The sequence below is a fragment of the Triticum urartu genome, unplaced genomic scaffold, assembly GCF_003073215.2.
Source record: "Triticum urartu cultivar G1812 unplaced genomic scaffold, Tu2.1 TuUngrouped_contig_370, whole genome shotgun sequence".
Lineage (NCBI taxonomy): Eukaryota > Viridiplantae > Streptophyta > Magnoliopsida > Poales > Poaceae > Triticum > Triticum urartu.
The window spans coordinates 54,935-70,513 of NW_024114242.1; the positions used below are offsets into that span (position 1 = coordinate 54,935).

Below are 15,579 nucleotides of genomic sequence, written 5' to 3' on the forward strand. Positions count from 1 at the left end.
GCTGGCCCCTCCCCGCTTCCGCCGTGCGCCTGGCCCCGGGGGCCCCTGGTTCTTCTCTGAGGCGCAGAGGCTTCTGCTTCGGTCTTCTGCGCTGGCCTCTATGCCAGATCTGGGTGCGGCGCCTCCTCTGGTCCCTTGCTCCCTGCTGTTGCGCCCGCCCTGGGGTGCACGCCGGCGTCCGTCTCCCCTGCGCGCGCGACGTGCTCGTCGGGCGACTCTGGCGATTTTGTCCTGAATTCGGCCCCCTTGCCTGCTAGAATTGAGGAGGAGGGCGAGTTCGTTCCGGGCTCGGCCACTCCGTCCCCCCAGGCTTTGTTGGCGCTTCCCCCTCCTCTGCGCGCATTCAAGTATCCACGGCCGCGCCAGACGCCTTCAATGCGGCCACCCGCCTCCGCTCCATCATCACCATCCCCCCTCGCCCATCTCGGCTCGTAAATGCGGCGTCAGGAGGCGTCCTTGCGCTGCGGCCTGCCCCGTCCGCTCCTCGGGAGGAGGAGGGCTGGACTTTCATGCAGCGGCAGCGCCGCCCTCGACGGGACATGCCTTCAAGCCGGGCGTCTACCGTCCTGTCCCATCCCGCACCGGGCGGCCTCGACGAGCAACACCGAGCCAGCTTCATCCGCTTCAAAAAGTGCATGGAGGGGCGTTGTTCTCACTGTCTCGCCCCCAAACACCACTGCTCCTCTGCCTGTCGCGACCCTGTGCGCTGCCTCTCCTACAACCTCTCGGGCCACATCGAGCGCTGTTGCCCCCTACGGCGTGCGTCAAAGCAGCGTCCGGCCTCCCCGCCTGCGGCCCCTCCACTACGTCGCTCGCCTACCGCTTCGGGCGCGCGTTCCTTGGCTGAGATTGTCGCCTCCCCGTCCGCTCCCCTCCCTGTGCTGAGATAGCTCGCACTTCTGCCAGCATTGGGGCACCGGACTCCCGCCTCGAGGTGGACTCGTGCTTCATCCCGTCCTCATTCGACATGGACCGCGACATGCTTGAGTGGGAGCAGACATCGGCCATCGCCTGGGCCATCAACGCGCCGCGGCGGCTCGTCGCACTGGACGTCGACCGCGCCATCTGGAAGCAATTCCGGCACAGCCACGGGGACGTGGATGTCACCCCGTACCACACGGTGGAGTTCCTCATCAAGTTCGAGCACAAGGCCCAATGCGACGCGGCGCTTGCCGTAGTTCGCGTGCGTGCTGCCGGCGCCATCGTTCACATCAGGCCGTGGCGTCCTCTGGAGTGCGCGTTCGGGGCCGCCCTCAACTACTGAGTGCACATGTGCTTGGAGAACGTCCCTGACTACGTGTGGACGCCGTACATCGCTGAGCGCATCATCGACCGGCGCTTCTCCCTGGATCACCTCGACGACCACTCCATGCTCCGGACAAACTCCGAGACGCTCGACCTCTGGGCCTGGACTACAGACCCAAACCTCATCCCCAAGGTCATCTGGCTAACTTTCACCACCCGTCCATCCGGCGGCTTGAAGGTGTTCGCCAATGTGGCGAGGCCGTCCGGTTGCAAGCGTGGCGCAACCTTCCGGGTGGTGGTCCACTTGGACATGGTGGAGGACCACTCCAATGCTCCCCTGGACTGCTACACCTCAGACGGTCGCGCCGAGGCTGAAAGCACAAGTGCTCCCTAGGTGGTTTTGATAATTGATGACAACATATCTCTTGTTGGACTAACATTTCTATCTAGCATGTTTCAGATAAGTTCAACAATGGAGTGGCATGGACTAAAGGTTGTGGGAACTCCTTCAAGATGCTAAGGACAAAGGATTGGCTAAAGCTTCAAGCTCAAGACTCTTCATTTTACATTTTAGTGATCCAAGATCACATTGAGTCCATAGGAAAAGCCAATACTATCAAGGAGGGATGAGGTGTTGCTTAATGAGCCTCTTGCTTCATGTGCTTAATGATATGCTCCAAAATCCTCAACTACTTTCCCATATCCACATATGACCTAAACCCTAAGCCAAACTCGGTCCTACCGATTCTTTCTATCCGGCGCCACCGAGTTTCACTTGTCATAAGCCACTGCCAAACCCTAGCAATTCGATTCTACCGATAGGGATCTCGGTCTCACCGAGATGGGATTGCAAACTCTCTATTTCCCTTTCGTAACTTTTCGGTCTCACCGAAAGAGCGAATCGGTCCCACCAAGATTGCAATCTAAACTCTCTATTTCCCTTTTGTAACTTTTCAGTCTCACCGAAAGAGCAAATCGGTCCCACCGAGTTTACCTGACCAACTCTCTGGTTAGCTTATTACCAAACTCGGTCTCACCGAGTTTGTGTAATCGGTCTCACCGAGATTACGTTATGCCCAAACCCTAACCATATCGGTCCTACCGAGTTGCATGTCAGTCCCACCGAAAATCTCTAACGGTCCCTAGGTTTACCTTTTCGGTCCGACCGAGTTTGTTGATTCGGTCCCACCGAGATTGGAAAACTGTGTGTAACGGTTGGATTTTGTGTGGAGGCTATATATACCCCTCCACCTCCTCTTCATTCATAGAGAGAGCCATCAGAACACATACACAATTCCAACTCATATGTTCTGAGAGAGAACCACCTACTCATGTGTTGAGACCCAAGATATTCCATTCCTACCATATGAATCTTGATCTCTAGCCTTCCCCAAGTTGCTTTCCACTCAAACCCTCTTTCCATCAGACCCAAATCCTATGAGAGAGAGTTGAGTGTTGGGGAGACTATCATTTGAAGCACAAGAGCAAGGAGTTCATTACCTACACACCATTTGTTACTTCTTGGAGAGTGGTGTCTCCTAGATTGGCTAGGTGTCACTTGGGAGCCTCCGACAAGATTGTGGAGTTGAACCAAGGAGTTTGTAAGGGCAAGGAGATCGCCTACTTCGTGAAGATCTACCGCTAGTGAGGCAAGTCCTTTGTGGGCGATGGCCATGGTGGGATAGACAAGGTTGCTTCTTCGTGGACCCTTTGTGGGTGGTTGCTTCTTCGTGGACCCTTCATGGGTGGAGCCCTTCGTGGACTCGCGCAACCGTTACCCTTTATGGGTGGAGCCCTTCGTGGACTCGCGCAACCGTTACCCTTCGTGGGTTGAAGTCTCCATCAACGTGGATGTAGGATAGCACCACCTATCCGAACCACGGGAAAAACATCCGTGTCTCCAATTGCGTTTGAATTCTCCAAACCCTTCCCTTTACATTCTTGCAAGTTGCATGCTTTACTTTCCGCTGCCTATACACTCTTTGCATACTTGCTTGATATGTATTGTGAATGTTGAAATTATGCCTAAACTCCACTTAAACTGAAAAAGCTTAAAAATTGCAACTTTAGCATTAAGTGTCTAATCACCCCCCCCCCTCTAGACACATCTACTTCAGGATCCTACAAGTGGTATCAGAGCTTTGGTCTCCATTGCCTTGGTTTAATCACCATTGGAGGAAGATGGATGTGTCTACCTTAGGGAGTCTTAGACATAGAGTGCCTATTCTTGATAGAGAGTATTTTCATGAGTGGAAAAATGAAATGCTTGTAATCTTCAATCAATATCATTTGAACAACTATATTGCTAGTCCTTGTGCTCCTCATATTGATCCTTTGCATCCTACCCTAGATGAAGATATTGACATGATTCGCAATCTTAGAACTATTGAGCTCATCATTAGAGGATTGCCCAAAAATTTTATTGCTAGTTTGCCTACTCTTAATTGTGCCTATACTATATGGAAATTTCTTGAGGAACGATTTCCCGATCATTCCTTGAAAACTTTGGATGAAATTCTCCATAAATCTATTGCCTTGAGTAAGATGAACTCTAGTGATCCTAGTTCTGGTAATTGTCTATTTGAACTTACCAATCTTAAGCATGCTAAAGGAGATGTTGGAATCATTAGTGATATCATATTCGAAGCTTTAAGAATTCATAAAAGTGACCACTTTGATGATCATTTATCTAATGAATTACCCTCTCTAGGAAATGATGAGTCACAAGATCATGATGAACATGGATACTATGATGATGATGATGATGATGATGATGATGATGATGATGATAGTGACTTCAATCTTGATGATGCAATGAGACATTTTGGTCTTATGGCAAATCTTCGGGGATATGAATCAGGAGGAAAGGAATGGGTTCTTGATAGTGGATGTACTGATCATATGACCGGAGATGAAGAGATGTTTCGTGAGCTTGCTGAAAATGACGGCCCTCAAAAATATGTCACCTTTGGTGATAATTCAAAGGGTAAAGTGGTTGGCCTTGGTAAGGTGGCCATCTCACATGATAGTTCCATTCAAAATGTCATGCTCGTTGAATCTCTTGGCTACAACCTACTTTCAGTATCTAGACTTGCTGATTTCGGTTTGAATGTCCTATTTACTGAGGTAGATTGCCAAGTATTTCGTCGAGACAATCATAAAATGGTCTTTACCGGTATGCGTAGAGGTGATCTTTACATTGTCGATTTCTCTAAAAAAAGGCACAACCTAAAACTTGCTTTGTTGCTAAATCCTCAAAAGGTTGGTTGTGGCATAGACGACTAGGTCATGTTGGCATGAGAAACCTTGACAAGCTTATTAAAGGAAATCATATCCTTGGAGTTAACGATGTCATATTTGATAAGGATAGACTTTGCAGTGCTTATCAAGCAGGTAAACGGGTTGGAGGAAGACATCCCGTGAAGAACATCATGACCACAAGGAGGCCACTCGAGCTACTTCATATGGATCTTTTTTGTCCCAACGCCTACAAGAGTCTCGGTGGAAATTCTTTTGGTCTAGTTATAGTTGATGATTTTTCAAGATTTACGTGGGTGTTCTTTCTTAATGACAAGTCGCAGGTCCAGAAGATCTTCAGAAACTTTGCTAGGAAGACCCAAAATCAGTTTGACGTGAAGATCAAGAAGGTTCGGAGTGACAACGGAACGGAGTTCAAGAACGCAAATGTGGACACCTTTCTTGACGAAGAAGGGATTCCACACGAGTTCTCGCTACGTACACACCTCAACAAAATGGAGTTGTTGAGAGGAAGAACCGGACGCTCATCGAAATGGCAAGAACGATGCTTGATGAATACAAGACGCCGAAACACTTTTGGGCAGAAGCGGTTGAGACAGCTTGTCATGCAACAAATCGCTTGTATCTTCACAAGCTACTCGGCAAGACGGCATACGAGCTTCTCACCGGTAACAAACCCCAAGTTGGATACTTTCGAGTATTCGGCTCCAAGTGCTACATTCTTGATAAGCATCGTCGTTCAAAGTTTGCTCCTAAATCTCATGAAGGTTTTCTACTTGGTTATGGCTCAAACTCTCACACTTACCGTGTCTACAACAATTTCACCCGAAAGGTTGAAGAGACGGTAGATGTGAAGTTTGATGAATCTAATGGCTCGCAAGTAGAGCAATTGCCAATTGATGTAGGAGACAAAGACCCTTCAGAAGCAATCCAAGACTTGTCCATTGGCAAAATTCGTCCAACGGAGGTGAAGGAGAGTACCTCGTTCGTCCAAGTGGAAGCTTCTACTTCACGACAAGGTGAACCAAGAATTGATGCGGAAGCATCCACAAGTGGGACACACCAAGATGAAGAAGACGAGGAAGTACATCAAGACGAACATCAACAACCTCCTTCTCCACCACGACAAGAGAACGACAACGTCAACAATGAAGAAGGCCAAGAAGAAGAAGAAGATGAAGAAGATGTTCAACGAAGACCCAAGCAAAAGCTCTCACGAGTTCGAGCAAGAATTGCCAAAGATCATCCCGTCGAGCAAATCCTCAATGATATACAAACCGGGAGAATCACTCGCTCAAAAACTCGTTTAGCTAACTTTTGTGAAAACTATTCATTCATCTCTAGCATTGAACCTATGAAGGTTGAAGAAGCATTGGAAGATCCAGATTGGATAAACGCTATGCATGAAGAGCTACACAACTTTGAGAGAAACCAAGTTTGGACATTGGTTGAGAAGCCCGACAACAACCACAACATCATTGGTACCAAATGGGTGTTTCGCAACAAGCAAGATGAAGATGGACAAGTGGTTCGCAACAAAGCACGTCTCGTCACCCAAGGGTACACACAAGTCGAAGGTATGGACTATGGTGAGACATATGCTCCCGTTGCTAGACTTGAGTCCATTCACATCTTACTTGCCTATGCTAATCACCATAATATCACCTTGTACCAAATGGACATTAAAAGTGCTTTTCTAAATGGTGAAATAGAGGAGGAAGTTTATGTCAAACAACCTCCCGGCTTTATCAATCCTAAGAAACCAAATCATGTTTACAAACTTCACAAAGCTCTTTATGGTCTTAAACAAGCTCCTAGAGCATGGTATAAATGCTTGACCAAGTTCCTTACTACAAGTGGTTTTGAAATTGGTAAAATTGATTCTACTATTTTTACTAAAAGGGTTAATGGAGAACTATTTGTATGCCAAATTTATGTTGATAATATCATATTTGGTTCAACTAACCCTCTCTTTAGTGAAAAGTTTGGAAAGCTAATGTCAGAGAAGTTTGAGATGTCTATGATGAGTGAACTCAAATTCTTTCTCGGTTTGCAAATCAAGCAAACTAAGGAAGGTACATTTGTCTCTCAAACAAAGTACACCAAGGACTTATTCAAGAAGTTCAATATGCAAGAATGCAAAGGTATGTCTACACCCATGCCTACTAGTGGACATAATGATTTGACCAAAGATGGTGAACCGGTTGATCAAAAGGTTTATCGCTCTATGATTGGTTCATTGTTATACCTATGTGCTTCACGTCCCGATATTATGCTAAGTGTGTGCATGTGTGCACGATATCAAGCTGCTCCTAAAGATTGTCATCTTAAGGCTGTGAAATGGATAGTGAGATATTTAATCCATACACCAAATTTTGGCATTTGGTATCCTAAGAGGTCTTCTTTTGATCTTGTTGGCTATTCCGACTCGGATTATGCCGGAGACAAGGTTGATAGAAAGTCCACTTCGGGTACTTGTCAATTTCTTGGTAGATCTCTTGTGTCTTGGTCTTCCAAGAAACAAAACTCGGTATCCTTATCCACCGCCGAAGCAGAATACATTGCCGCTGGTTCATGTTGTGCTCAATTACTTTGGATGACCCAAACTCTTAAAGATTATGGGATTTATGTGAAACATGTTCCACTGCTTTGTGACAATGAAAGTGCTATCAAAATTGGTCATAATCCTGTACAACATTCTCGAACTAAGCATATTGAAGTTCGTCATCATTTCATTCGAGATCATGTTGCTAAGGGTGACATTAATCTTAAGCATGTTCGCACCGATAAGCAATTAGCGGATATATTTACTAAACCACTTGATGAGAAAGTGTTTTGCAGGTTGAGAGGAGAATTGAACATCATTGATGCTTCGAACTTGGAGTAGAAACTCCATTGGATACATGCAAGACATGAGCTTATGACTAATCCATGATATATCTCTTATGATAACTATCTTATGTCTTGGATATATTTGCACCTTGCATGTTGTCTAACCCATGTAGGTGCTTGGTTGAATCTAATTCCATGAGATTGCGACTCACTCACATCTTGAGCAATCTCTACATCACCAAGACTCTACACAATGGTGGTTGAAGGCAAGGAAGCACAAAACCATTCAAACATATCCTTTGACAAATTCTATGTTGAGCTTCATGATTGTCATTTTTGGATACACAAGTGCTATTCCTTGCAAGAACTAACACATGTAGGTAGATGAACTCAAACTCCAAGTGGTGCTCCCAACCCTTGATGAGCTACATCAACCTTGAGCACCCACACAAGTTCAACTACATGAGCAAGAACCACACCACCACCCCAAGGTATGTTATTCCATCTTAGAGAAGCTTTACTCCAAGACATGAGTCAAAGCAACTCAACAAGATGTGAATACATCAAGATGCTTAAACGAAAAATGGTAACCACATTTTGAGCTTAAACGATGAGTATGACCTATGATCAAGTGTTCTCACTTGACTCCTAAGTCAATATACTCTAACATAGGTGACTATGTCACCGCCCAACTCTAGATGAAGCTCTCTTGTGTTCTTTCTTTGCGTTATTGCATTTGTCTCATGCATGTTTATTTTCTTTCTCTTTTTCAAAAACAAAAAAAAACTTCATCTAGATCTTTCAGTTTCTTCTCTTTTCTCTTTGTTTTTGTTCAGCATTTTCTGCATTTAATTCCTTGCAAATCCTTCAGGTAATTCATTGCAAATCTTTGTGAGATCCTACATGTCTAGTGAGCTGAGGTGACAAGTGTTTTTCTCTGTGTAAACTCAGTTTCACCGACTTGCAATTTTCGGTCCAACCGAATCTTTTCGGTACCACCGAAATATGCCACTCGGTGCCACCGACTTTGCAATCAGAAAAACAGTTTGCCACTTGTTCTACATTTCTTCTGATCCAGCTCCACTCAATGAATCTTGTCCTCTACAAGCATCACAATTTTATCCTCTTCTTTGTGCTGAATCTCAAGGACCAAACCTATTCGACGGATTCCAGGAAAAACCTTCTTGGAAATTGATGTCAAAGGGGGAGAGAGAGATCACATCAAGGGAGAGAAACAGTCTCAAGGACCAAACCTACAAGAGAGAAAGTATTAATGGGGAGAGAGAGACCTCAAGGGGGAGAGAAAATCTCAAGGATCCCAGATGTTGTTAAGGGGGAGAGAGAGATTTCCAGGGAGAGAAAATACTCAAGGATCCCAGATGCTTGATGTTCAAGAGGAGAGATGTCACATGTCTTTTTGGGGGAAAGACATGTATTTGCATTAAGTTCTATCCATTTGTATCTTTTAGCTCTGATTTTCTGTTCCTATCTTCTCCCAATATCCCATGTAAGATTCAGTGGGAGCAAGACACCTAAGGGAAAGAAATCAGTCAAATTCATTGCATATCTTTATTCTTGGGGACATGTTGAATCCAATGTGGTACCTAATACTTACTCTCTACGTGCCATCCCAGTCTTGGTATTCTTGTGGTTTCTTTTGTTTGCTCTGGCTAGTGGATGTACCTATGTTATCTAACTTTGTTTGTGCAGGTTCATTCCATCCTAAGCCAACTCAAGACCATAAGGTAAGTATATGCATCAAAATCAGGAGTATGAGGAGTTCTTGCTTATGTACATACTGTTTGCAAGAAGGACTCATGAGCATGAAGGTATTTTCCATGATAACCTTTTGCTCTGATGCATATGGCCAAGATACATGTAACACATTGCCTACTCTATCATGGTTATGCTCTCACATGCCTCTATATTTCATATTTACATGAGTGCATACATGTAGGGGGAGCCTATGCTTGTTACATGTCCTTCCAAAGCTTTACTTGTTGTTCTTTATATCTTTGTCTAAAGCTTTGATGTATGTTGCCATCAATTACCAAAAAGGGGGAGATGAAAGCACAAGTGCTCCCTAGGTGGTTTTGATAATTGATGACAACATATCTCTTGTTGGACTAATGTTTCTATCTAGTATGTTTCAGATAAGTTCAACAATGGAGTGGCATGGACTAAAGGTTGTGGGAACTCCTTCAAGATGCTAAGGACAAAGGATTGGCTAAAGCTTCAAGCTCAAGACTCTTCATTTTACATTTTAGTGATCCAAGATCACATTGAGTCCATAGGAAAAGCCAATACTATCAAGGAGGGATGAGGTGTTGCTTAATGAACTTCTTGCTTCATGTGCTTAATGATATGCTCCAAAATCCTCAGCTACTTTCCCACTTCCACATATGACCTAAACCCTAAGCCAAACTCGGTCCTACCGACTCTTCCTATCCGGCGCCACCGAGTTTCACTTGTCATAAGCCACTGCCAAACCCTAATCAGTTCGGTCTCACCGATGGGATCTCGGTCTCACCGAGATGGGCTTGCAAACTCTCTGTTACCCATTGCAATATTCTCGGTCCCACCGAGATATGCAATCGGTCCCACCGAGTTTGCTTGGCCAAATCTCAGTTTCACTTATTACCCAAATCGGTCCCACCGAGTTTGAGTAATCGGTCAAACCGAGTTTTGGATTTACCCTAACCCTAGCACATCGGTCCCACCGAGTTGATCCACTCGGTCCCACCGAAATCTCTAACGGTCACTAGGTTTACCTTTTCGGTCCGACCGAGTTTGTTGATTCGGTCCCACCGAGATTGGAAAACTGTGTGTAATGGTTGGATTTTGTGTGGAGGCTATATATACCCCTCCACCTCCTCTTCATTCATGGAGAGAGCCATCAGACTAAGCCTACACTTCCAGCATCCTATTTCTGAGAGAGAACTACCTACTCATGTGTTGAGGCCAAGATATTCCATTCCTACCATATGAATCTTGATCTCTAGCCTTCCCCAAGTTGCTTTCCACTCAAACCCTCTTTCCATCAGATCCAAATCCTATGAGAGAGAGTTGAGTGTTGGGGAGACTATCATTTGAAGCACAAGAGCAAGGAGTTCATTACCTACACACCATTTGTTACTTCTTGGAGAGTGGTGTCTCCTAGATTGGCTAGGTGTCACTTGGGAGCCTCCGACAAGATTGTGGAGTTGAACCAAGGAGTTTGTAAGGGCAAGGAGATCACCTACTTCATGAAGATCTACCGCTAGTGAGGCAAGTCCTTTGTGGGCGATGGCCATGGTGGGATAGACAAGGTTGCTTCTTCCTGGACCCTTTGTGGGTGGTTGCTTCTTCATGGACCCTTCATGGGTGGAGCCCTTCGTGGACTCGTGCAACCGTTACCCTTTGTGGGTGGAGCCCTTCGTGGACTCGCGCAACCGTTACCCTTCGTGGGTTGAAGTCTCCATCAACGTGGATGTAGGATAGCACCACCTATCCGAACCACGGGAAAAACATCCGTGTCTCCAATTGCGTTTGAATTCTCCAAACCCTTCCCTTTACATTCTTGCAAGTTGCATGCTTTACTTTCCGTTGCCTATACACTCTTTGCATACTTGCTTGATATGTATTGTGAATGTTGAAATTATGCCTAAACTCCACTTAAACCGAAAAAGTTTAAAAATTGCAACTTTAGCATTAAGTGTCTAATCACCCCCCCTCTAGACACATCTACTTCAAGATCCTACAGAGGCGTTCAACCCTCCCAGGCTGCCGCTGGAGTGGCACATGGAGTGCGTCGACAGTGTTCCGCCGCCTCTTGGAGCCACCCTTGCCCTCCCTGACGGTGGAGGCAGCTCACGGGCTGCTACACCGCGTCGCCGAGACCGGGGCACGGACAACCACCCCCGACAGATGCTGCAGCGCCGGGACGGCAGTGACGACTACGACGACAACTGGCGTGGCGGAGGCGGCCGGGACGGACGCGGCCGGGTGCCCCGCTCCAACGACTTGGCCTTGGACGGGCGCAGGGAGCGCACCCGCTCTCCTCGACATCGCGACGTGGATTTGGCGCGTCATGGACGTCGCCGTGCGGGCTCCCCCGTGGGCGCTGCATCTCCTGTCATGACGATGGAGGTCAACCCGGTGGCATGCGGCAAGCTGCATCTTCTGTCCGACAGCGGCGCTACTGCGGGGCCTTGCCTCCCGCTGGTGGACCATGCCCACCTACTTTGGTCCGAGCTGTCGGCGGCTTTCGGCACCGCGCTCGCTCCGCTGCACTCGGAATTCTCTGCCATGCGTCAGCAGCTGGCCAGCCTTGCTGAAACGGTGGAGGGTGCCTTCGTCAAGCTCGGTTCGATCGCTGGTGGCCCGGCCAGCCCATCCTTGCTGGCTGGCGCGGCTGTTGGCGTGGAGGAGGCGGGTTCGGCGGTGGCCGCCCTGCCTACGCTGTCGGCCTGCTTCGCGAGATTCGCCCTATCCCCGGACGTGCGGAGCCTCGACACGCCGGGGGTTGAAGCCTGGTCCGCCCCTGATCCGCCACCGACCGATGATGCTTCGCCTTTGTGCCTTCCTGTCGACGCTGGCCGCGCGATGTGCGACGCTGGGGGTGACCCTGTCGGGCTCCTTGTCGATGCTCCTCTCTCCGCCGCCCTCGTGATGAGGCCTGAGCCGGTCACTGTCCACTCGGTTATTGCAGCTGGGAGTGGCCCGGCGGAGATCCTCGTCGCCGCGACCCCCCCCCCACCACCATCGTCGTTGTAACGCCCCAAGACCGGAACTTCACATGCCTTTCTTGGTTTTTCGAGTTTCGTCGGGTAATTTGTTTTGTCTGTTGCATTCATCTTTGCATTTGTGCATTGCATCATGTCATCATGCCATCATGTCATTTTTTAACTCAACTAAATAAATGGCATGGATCTTTGATCCATTTAAACCGAGGGAATTCACATGGTGATTCTATTTATAACATATCCTCCTAATATTTAGGGAGCTATTATAAAATATTTCATTAACTTGGAATCACCCATAACACAATTGCACTACTCTTCAACTCTTCTTTTATCCGACTCAACTTCATATACTTTCTTGTCATCTCTCACTCAAGCCATACTCATGCATCATCACCTCTCACTTCCTTCTTCCTTCATGTCTTTGGCAAGTGACTTTATTCCTCCTCCATTAATGTTCATCTTTTCCCTATAAATCTTGCCTCTTTCCTACACCCTCTCTGTCAGATTTCATCCCATTCGAAGTTGTTTTGGTCAGGTTCAAAAATGATTGAAGTTTGAGAATAATTCAAACTCTAATTATTTTTCTACCTTCTAAAAATGCCAGAGCAATTTATTCAAACCCTACATAAATCCAGGGTTCCAGATATATATTTATATATCTCATATCCGTAACCAAAAAAACCCTGGATTTTCCCCTTTGTTGATTGTTTACTTATATAAACAAAGAATTAAAAGAAAGGAAAGGCCCCTTACTTACTTAGCTACTCGCTGGGCCTCTCCTTTCCATCCGGCCCATCCACTTCCGAGGCCCGGCCTCTAGTGGCCCAAGGCCCAGGCGCCCTCCCTTCTAAACCTGGGACTCCCAAGCAGCCTCCCTCTCCCAAGGTCCACCTACCCCTTGCCTGCAGCCCAGCCGATGCCCCGTCTAATCCTAGCCCGTGCCCGCATCCCTCGATCCACATCTCCTGGATCCCCATCTCCCTCGCGCCGCCACCCATGGGACCCCGACGCGCACGTCTCCTCCCTGACTCTTCCTCGCCTGTGCGCACCTGACGCCGGTGAGCACGTCGCCCCTCCGCGCGGCCCCCTTCCTCTGCTACTCCTCCTTCCACGCCCTGCTACAGCTGCTCTTCCCGGCGTCGCCCGTCGCCGCCACCCAGCCACCTCGCCACGCCGCGACCTGCCTCTGCGCGGGCGCCGCCCTGCTTCGCCGTGCGCCGCCACGGGTCGGAGCTCGCCGGACCCGCGTGCCATCGCCTCTGTCGCGCCTCCCTCTTCTTCTTCTGCTGCAGTGCAGCGCCACCGCAGTACCGCCCCGACCTCTGCATCGCCAGCGCCCCTGCCTCGCTGACCCGTCACGTGGGCCAGCGACGACCGCGTCGTTGACTCCGGTCGAGTCCCTGCGCCGGCGACCTCCGTCTCCAGCCGTTGCCGGCGAGCAAGCCGCTGTCGTCCACTTCGTCGCGTTCCCCTCCGCATGCGTCCGCCATGTTCCATCTCTGTTAGGGCCTGCCTCCTACCGCTGATGCGCTGCGGGACCTCGATGCCGAGTGCCTCGTCATTGGATTCCTCATAGTCGCCATCGACCTCGATTTGTGTATCTTTTGCTGTCGGATGCGCCAAGTCCAGCCGGTCCAGGACCACCTCAAGTTCGACTACACGAAACTCCAAGTCCGAAGACTACCATAGCCGTGATCTCGCCCAGTACCACTACGGGTTCGTCAAGACCGCAAGTACCCTTTTGATCGCCAGGACCGAGACCCCAAGTTCGACTACGTGTTGCTGCTCCGATCAAGACCGCCACGTACCACGACGAACCGTCAAGTTCCACAAGATACTAAGTACCACTACCCTCGACCCAAACATCTACGAACTGTGTATGTCGCGACCGTTGCCACAGATCGTCGGGTGAACAACTACCGTCGCCACGAGAAGGACAACTTCCCACAACGACTCGTGAACAACCACTTCCACGACGACCGTGTACCACTACCATTGTGAGAACGCCTACTTCCTTTACCAAACTCGAACCACTCCGTAATTTCACTTTTGGGAAGGTATAACCGCTGGAGCGATGCCCGTGAACCCTATGCATATGATGTATTGTATGAGATGCCCATGTTTGCACCATGGTCAAATCGCTTCTTACTCGGTCCTCCTCGTTTGCCGCTAACCCGTGGGAACCGGTTACCGGGATCACCCCACCATCTTGCATGACACGCTCACGTCACTTTTCCTTTTGCACCGGTATCTCCATGAGCTACCGGAACCGATATGTTGTTATGGCATCATTTTCGGATTCGTTGCCGTGGCACCCCTTCCGTTTCCACCATGGTGACAAATGCTTCATAATGCTCTTGTCAACTTTTAATAAAATTGCATAAACTTGCACATGTCATCCGCATCATTATAACAACAATTAAAATGTTTAAATTGTTGTTTGCATTAATTTGCTAAATGCATATGGGGTTTTACCGGATTTGTTGTTTGTTATATCCGGCCCCATTTAAATTTCCTAGATAGGTAGTTTTCATATGCCTCACCTCTTGCCATGCTTAATAACATTTAATATTGTTGGGTACATAAATGAGAGTGAACTAAATAATTGTTGTGCTGTTTCATCAATATGCAACTCGTTGGATATTGAGCTCCACTTAACTTATAGTTTTGCTTGTGCACTTTGCCATGCCATGCCTCATTAAACCGGACATGCATCATACTTGGTTGTGCATCATGCCATGTTTATGTGATGGTTGTTTACTATGTTGTTTGCTTCTTTCCGGGTTGCTTCTCTCGTTAGCTTCGGTTTCATTCTGGAGTTGTGAGGATCCGTTCAACTACGTCCGTTCATCTACTTCTTGGACTAATTCTTCTTCCTTGCGGGATCTCAGGCAAGATGACCATACCCTCGAAATCACTTCTATCTTTGCTTGCTAGTTGCTCGCTCTATTGCTATGCCGCGATGCCTACCACTTGCTATATCATGCCTCCCATTTTACCATGCAAGCCTCTTGCCCACCTTTTTCCCAGCAAACCGTTGTTTGGCTATGTTACCGCTTTGCTCAGCCCCTCTTATAGCGTTGCTAGTTGCAGGTGAAGATGGAGTTTGTTCCATATTGGAACATGGATATTATTGGGATATCATTATTATCTCCTATTTACTTTAATGCATCTATATACTTGGTAAAGGGTGGAAGGCTCGGCCTTATGCCTGGTGTTTTGTTCCACTCTTGCCGCCCTAGTTTCCATCATACAGGTGTTATGTTCCTTGATTTTGCGTTCCTTACGCAGTTGGGTTATAATGGGAACCCCTTGACAGTTCGCCTTGAATAAAACTCCTCTAGCTAGGCCCGCCCTTGGTTTTACCATTTGCCACCTAAGCCTTTTTCCCTTGGGTTTTGCGGACTCAAGGGTCATATTTATTTTAACCCCCCCGGGCCAGTGCTTCTCTAAGTGTTGGTCCAACCTGGGCGATGTCTGGCGCCCCCTGGGCAACCAGGATTTATGCCAACCCGGCGTC

At 47.9% G+C, this 15,579-nt stretch overlaps 1 pseudogene; it reads left to right on the plus strand.

The window, feature by feature from the left end:
• The first annotated feature begins 435 nt into the window (after nt 1–435).
• Nucleotides 436–1,451, plus strand: LOC125527370 (annotated as a pseudogene).
• The last annotated feature ends 14,128 nt before the right edge of the window (nt 1,452–15,579 follow it).